This window comes from Sinohyriopsis cumingii, chromosome 1 (genome assembly GCF_028554795.1).
Source record: "Sinohyriopsis cumingii isolate HCF-2022 chromosome 1, ASM2855479v2, whole genome shotgun sequence".
In the NCBI taxonomy this organism is placed as follows: domain Eukaryota; kingdom Metazoa; phylum Mollusca; class Bivalvia; order Unionida; family Unionidae; genus Sinohyriopsis; species Sinohyriopsis cumingii.
In genome coordinates this window covers 114,912,471-114,919,505 of record NC_142961.1, presented here as the reverse complement: position 1 = coordinate 114,919,505, position 7,035 = coordinate 114,912,471, and the positions used below count along the sequence as shown (strand labels likewise).

At 41.2% G+C, this 7,035-nt stretch overlaps 1 non-coding gene across 1 annotated transcript; it reads right to left on the bottom strand.

The window, feature by feature from the left end:
• Positions 1-3,640: 3,640 nt before the first annotated feature.
• Trnav-aac (transfer RNA valine (anticodon AAC)) lies at positions 3,641-3,713 on the bottom strand. Its single transcript has one exon. It is a non-coding gene; the product is annotated as a tRNA-Val (tRNA).
• Between the last annotated feature and the right edge of the window lie 3,322 nt (positions 3,714-7,035).

Below are 7,035 nucleotides of genomic sequence, written 5' to 3'. Positions count from 1 at the left end.
TAGCCTAGGTGGACCGAAAGTGTCAAGATAATTCTTTTCAAGGAGTAAGAGCAGGCTAATGTACAGGAAGAGATGCAGTGGTGTGGCGCAGACTCTCGCTCAGGTGTGTGTGTTTGTGATTTGAATTTTTAACCTAACTTTAACAATTGTTCAGTCATATCGCTACGATATCTGCAGTGTGGCAGTTTATGGTGATAGAATCGGGGTATCATGCCGCAGACACGTAGCATGATGTCCCACCCAGTCACATTATCCTGACACCAGGCCGACCAGTCCTAACAATATCCTATTAATGCTGAGCGCCAAGCGAGTCAGCTGTTAGTACCATGTTTTTTTTACAAGTCTTTGTTATGACTCGGCTGGGCCTCGAACCCAAGACATCCCGCAATCGTTGCCCACGCTCTAATCACTAGGCCACCCTGAGCGGCCTCTCTCGCTCAGGTAAATGTAAAAAATCTGGTATATGTATACTGTATACACCATGCCAGATACCTACCGTTATAACGACTAGAATTAAAATAAAGTGAAGTCAAGTCATAATGTAACAGAATTATCGAAATCATAAAAATGTCCAGTAAGCAGGCTAGAGTTAAACTCTTACGCAATGCTATCATGACCAGTGAGAGGACACGGCATCTTGAATCAGCTTAGGCGTTAGATCGAGCGACTTCCCACCCAGGTTTTAAAGCTTTGTCCAAGATCAGAGGAACCTCGAGGGACCGGGGCCTGTTCTAAATCCGTCCCCACGTGGACAGACAGCGAGAAGGACATTGTGAAAGAGAGACCCAATCGGAATTGCGACGGAGGGGGTGATAACATTTTCGAATCGTATCATAACTTCTAACTAGCAAGCGAAAATATATTTCATTCCAACATCATTAACATATCCATTCATTGATTCATTCGGGTTGGATACGTCGACCAGTGAACAACGGTGAGCAGTAGACTCTAGCGACCACGTTCGGCCATGAACTGCCATTTGGAATGGAGACTACTGAGCCACCAGCCCTGAAATGACTATGTTGTAGCCGTAGTTTTCGAGCACTGCTGCTGTATTGCTTCAGTGGGGGAAGCCGCCTGCCTGAAAGAATGAGAGTAGTTCACTTTGGCGACAACGAGGGAGTAAACATAAGAGCCCTGGCTGGTATCTTGACGGAGTGGTATGTGGGTGCATGGGAAACATGCTGCATGTGCGGACACAGGGAGCCACATAATTGGGGAAGAAGAAAGACAGAAGTCCGGTAATACCTGCATATCATCGAATCTCCTTCTATTGTATAATAGAGGAGAGTACTGCTGAAGTTAAAACGGGAAATTTACTCTGCAGTATGCAAGCCAAATACCAGCTGGGATGTTAGCAGTCAAATGGTAAGGTGGACCCTCAAACGAGTTTGTTAGGGACTTGAAGAGTGGAGCCGGATGACTTATGGTTGACTGACGATGGCAGCGCTGTAACCAGGTGCTGACTTACTTCTGATGACCACCGGTTTTATCTCGATGTGGAAAAGGTTGAGCTACCTGCCAAAATTGCCAAAGTGAATTACATGGTTTCCATTTTGGTTGGGAAACCACTTTTTATAATATCTCTATTTTAAACCCTAATTTGACCATTTCGATACCACCAACAAAACATGTTCACTATTATTTTGACATTTAAGCGTGATACTAAATATTATTAGTCATTTTGACTTAGTTGACTGGTATTTCTTGAGCGTTTCTTGGCGTACAGTTTGTACACAAAATTCCAGCTTGAAATAGAATGATGTAGGAAAATTAATAACTATTATTGATTTGACTAATTGCACAGGTGGCTAACACAATATTGGAATTGTTATTGTCCATTTAAATAACTGGAGTAAATTTACTTAAGTACGGGCTGGCGTTTCAGGGGTATGTGTGTTTGCGACTGCTGCCGGGTACCATTCCTCCCTTGTTTCTCCTGGACCTCCTCTTCCATGACGGACTTGTGGAACCATTTCGACCCGTCAAATGCAGGTGTCCCGATGTGACGTCATAGTGGCAACCAATCTCAACTGGCGTCACATACTGCTTTTGTAGGCACATGGACTAGTCGATAGCAGCCTGACATCCATTTATTTAACATGAGTGTGTGTTGGGTCTATTCTCACTCATGAAATCCCGTTGTTCCGGTCGTTAAGGACTTACTTACTGTCCTACGACCCGAGGCTAAAATTAACAGTGCTCTGTTAGCACATAAACGCCTGGGGGATGTAGCTCTCATTCCTTCCCCCAGGAACAATTATCATCCTTCGTGCAGGAATAAACAAGAGGCACATGAACAATTGTGCGATGGCCTCTCTAATCCAAATAATCAATCCAAAAGCGAAAATTTAGTTCTCCTGGGAAGATTGCTGAGCAGATAAGGTTTACTTCGAGAAAGTCACACGTAATTTAGCGGTAAAACGTAGAGAGGAGATTCTAAGGAAAGACAATGATTCGTAAAGGAATCCTTTTGAGTGACCGAACTTCTGGTTCAGTGAGTCCCGAATCTCTAAGAAGGGAGACGGAAGTGAGACTAGCAGAACAGTCACAGTCGACATCCATTACCTAATTTAAGCTAGATTGTATTTGGGCCAGATGAATACATTGCGAGATTCTGGGTAAGCTACAACTTCCGAATGGGTCAGATCCTGGTTATATTTGCAAAAACATCGATGCCTGCAATCATTAGAGAACTGGATGGAAAGATATATTGAATAAAATTCTTTAATATTCTTCCAAAACTAAAGTTCTTCAAAAGTCTCGGGGAATGATAAGTGAAATGGTGGCTAATGAATACCAATTTAAGAGCCAAGAGAATTCCTGTAAGTATATAGAAACAATCGATATGTGTACTGATATGTTGCGAGTGGTGTACGTACGGTAAATAACGCCTGGGGCGAGGAAGATGATCTAAATGTAAAGATATTTTCGCGACCCAAGACCTTTGGCGCTGTGGCGACCTCCCTCCCCCCCCCCCCACCCGCCCATTCCGTTACTTCGCTACTGTATGTTACGGAGATATCTATATGAAATATTTGCAGGTTTTCTGAACAGGAGATGTCGAATCTTATGTCACACTACATACCAATACAGATTTGGGAGAAGAGAGGCATCGGACTACAGTTATTTTATTAAAAAAATTCTTACATTGTTTCAAAGCTTGTGGTTTTCACTCTTTCTTGTGTTACCGTTTATTCGAGCTTAAACACGTAAGAATAGATTATGTGTAAACGACTTTCCTAAATCTCGTAGAAAGATACATAGATAGACAGATTAAAATAACATTATACCTATAAAAATGATCTTAAAATATCATAAAATCTTTCTTAGGATCCTGAAATTTTGTGTAGAATTTTGTCTACTAATGTTATGTGTGTATTTGCCATTTGATACATAGCAGTGTTGTTATTCTGGATTTGAAACTTGATCTAGTTTATCGTCCATAATCCTGACCCGTTTTATCTATTCTGTGGAGAAATTTCGTGTCGATGCCTTGGGAACTTTATAAGGTTATGTAATAAAATTCCCTAATAAACCGGAAGAGGAAATGGCTAATAGTGAATCGTGGCCAACCCAGCGTATTTTTCATGTGATAAAAGCAGTGATTAAACGTCCAAAAGAATCAAACAAAATATAATGTTTCTGCTGAGGCTCGAACTCAGGACCTTCTGCGTGTTAGGCAGATGTGATAACCACTACACCACAGAAACAACTGAACCTGTATTGATCAACGAGCCTATACCTAGCTTCTTCTCCACTCTGAATGCTGATTAACTTCAGTCTTGACACAATTCCAATCTAGCTGAGAAAGATTAATTTCTTCATAACTTACAAATTTCAGACAATACCTTGCGCATATCTTTTGTTCGGAAAAATGTGGTCAACGGCAAGTGCATTGTCAAATCTCACTGGCAACTTGGAGGCATATTTTACTTTCGCAGAAGTTGCCGAGGTGGACCGAATGTGTGAAAGGAATGCTATTTTTAGGAGAAGGAGCAGACTAATATACAGGAAAGGACGAAAGGGTATGGCGCAGTCTCTCGTTGATCTAAAATAAAATCTTTAGTACATATATACTGTATAGACTATGAAGAGAGACCTACCGTTCTAACGGTTAGAATTAACCCAAAGTGCAAACACGATTTACCGTAACAGAATTCTTAAAATCATAAAAATGTAGAGTCTGTATTGGATAGATTCCTTTAGTGTTGTATTTATTTAATTAGAGACATATCTTGCATTTTGGACACGGTATATATGTTATTTTGTGAAGCTAGCTTATTCGTGTCCTCCCCCCCCCCCCCGCCCCCCGCCATTAAAAATGAATTGAACATTGCACTCGCCACTGAAGACCACATTTTACAAATTCCAAAGGTTGGCGCAGGCTGAGCAAAGTGTGGTATGATGCTTGTAACCTCTTACATCTGTCTGAAATATTTGTAGGTTTTCTGAATAGGTGAGATCGGATCTTAGGCCTCACTTCATACCAATACAGATCTGGGGACAGTGAGACCTAAAACTACAGTTACACTTCAGTCCTCGCTGAGGTCAACCAGATTCAGTGTTTGTATGATCTGTTTACTACTGGCTTATTTGGTGAAGTACTCATTTTAATAATTATGAATTGGTAGACTATGCAATTTATTTTATGAAAATTTAATTGTTACCTCTGCTTGCCGTTTCATGGGCACTGTAACTTGTAAATTGATCGTAAAATTTACTGTTCTTTGGTCATGTAGACGCTGCTTGATCACCTCATCTACTTAGCTCGTTTACATTAGGAACACGAATAAAACGAGCCGATCCCGTGCAGGATTTCTTGAAATAAGGTGAATTAATATGTGGCAAAGAAGCGTTAGATCAGTTATGGTAGAAGCGGCATACTGCTGAATGCTTCTTTATAAAATAGAAGAAAATTGATTCTGGTCTGAGACGAGACTTATTTAACACGGATCAACCCAGTTAGCGAGTGTTATTGTCTATGTAATAAAGTATGTACAAAGATGAGATGCACAACTCAAATGCAAAAGAAGAAAGAATGAAGTGTAATTAATAAGGGAATAAAATGAATATAATATATATGTTAACAACTTTCCGACATTTGACAGAAAGAATAATAGATAAACATCTTAAAATAACCGTGTACATTTGGAAACGACCTTAAGGTAGATAGAAAGAGAATGGAAACATTCTTACGTTCATGAAATCTTGTGTAGAATTATGTCTACTAATGATATTTGTGCATTTTTCATTTAATACATTGCAATGTCGTCTTTGGCGACTTGAAACGCGAGCTAGTTCTTCTACCAGAGTTCTGACCCGGTTTGTCTACCCTGTAGAGAAATTTCATTCCAGGCATGGAGATGCATTTTAGTTTATAAGACATTGTACCTATGAATCTGATAGAGGAAATGGCTAAAAGTGAATTATTGACTTTCCCGTCTACTTTTCACTGAGATAGTAAACGAGAAACGCCTGGAAAAATGTATACCCCGACACAAACAAAATGTTTTTTTTTTCTTAACGTTTCCGGTGAGGCTCGAACCAATGACCTTCTGCGTGTTAGGCAGATGTGATAACCGCTACACCACAGAAACAACTGCATTACCTAAGGTCAAACAGCCTATACCTAGCTTCAAATCCATTTCGAATATAAATCAAAGTCAATCTTGGCACGATTTCAATCCATCTGGGAATGATTAAACTATTCTTAACTTACCTATTTCGGATAATACCTTGTGCCGTCTGCGCGTATATTTGTTTTGGACAAATGTGGTCAACGGCAAGTGCATTGTCAAATCCATCCCACAGCTTAGAAGTTAATACCTCAGACATATTTTTCTCTCGCAGAAATAGCCTAGGTGGACCGAAAGTGTCAAGATAATTCTTTTCAAGGAGTAAGAGCAGGCTAATGTACAGGAAGAGATGCAGTGGTGTGGCGCAGACTCTCGCTCAGGTGTGTGTGTTTGTGATTTGAATTTTTAACCTAACTTTAACAATTGTTCAGTCATATCGCTACGATATCTGCAGTGTGGCAGTTTATGGTGATAGAATCGGGGTATCATGCCGCAGACACGTAGCATGATGTCCCACCCAGTCACATTATCCTGACACCAGGCCGACCAGTCCTAACAATATCCTATTAATGCTGAGCGCCAAGCGAGTCAGCTGTTAGTACCATGTTTTTTTTACAAGTCTTTGTTATGACTCGGCTGGGCCTCGAACCCAAGACATCCCGCAATCGTTGCCCACGCTCTAATCACTAGGCCACCCTGAGCGGCCTCTCTCGCTCAGGTAAATGTAAAAAATCTGGTATATGTATACTGTATACACCATGCCAGATACCTACCGTTATAACGACTAGAATTAAAATAAAGTGAAGTCAAGTCATAATGTAACAGAATTATCGAAATCATAAAAATGTCCAGTAAGCAGGCTAGAGTTAAACTCTTACGCAATGCTATCATGACCAGTGAGAGGACACGGCATCTTGAATCAGCTTAGGCGTTAGATCGAGCGACTTCCCACCCTGGTTTTAAAGCTTTGTCCAAGATCAGAGGAACCTCGAGGGACCGGGGCCTGTTCTAAATCCGTCCCCACGTGGACAGACAGCGAGAAGGACATTGTGAAAGAGAGACCCAATCGGAATTGCGACGGAGGGGGTGATAACATTTTCGAATCGTATCATAACTTCTAACTAGCAAGCGAAAATATATTTCATTCCAACATCATTAACATATCCATTCATTGATTCATTCGGGTTGGATACGTCGACCAGTGAACAACGGTGAGCAGTAGACTCTAGCGACCACGTTCGGCCATGAGGTGCCATTTGGAATGGAGACTACTGAGCCACCAGCCCTGAAATGACTATGTTGTAGCCGTAGTTTTCGAGCACTGCTGCTGTATTGCTTCAGTGGGGGAAGCCGCCTGCCTGAAAGAATGAGAGTAGTTCACTTTGGCGACAACGAGGGAGTAAACATAAGAGCCCTGGCTGGTATCTTGACGGAGTGGTATGTGGGTGCATGGGAA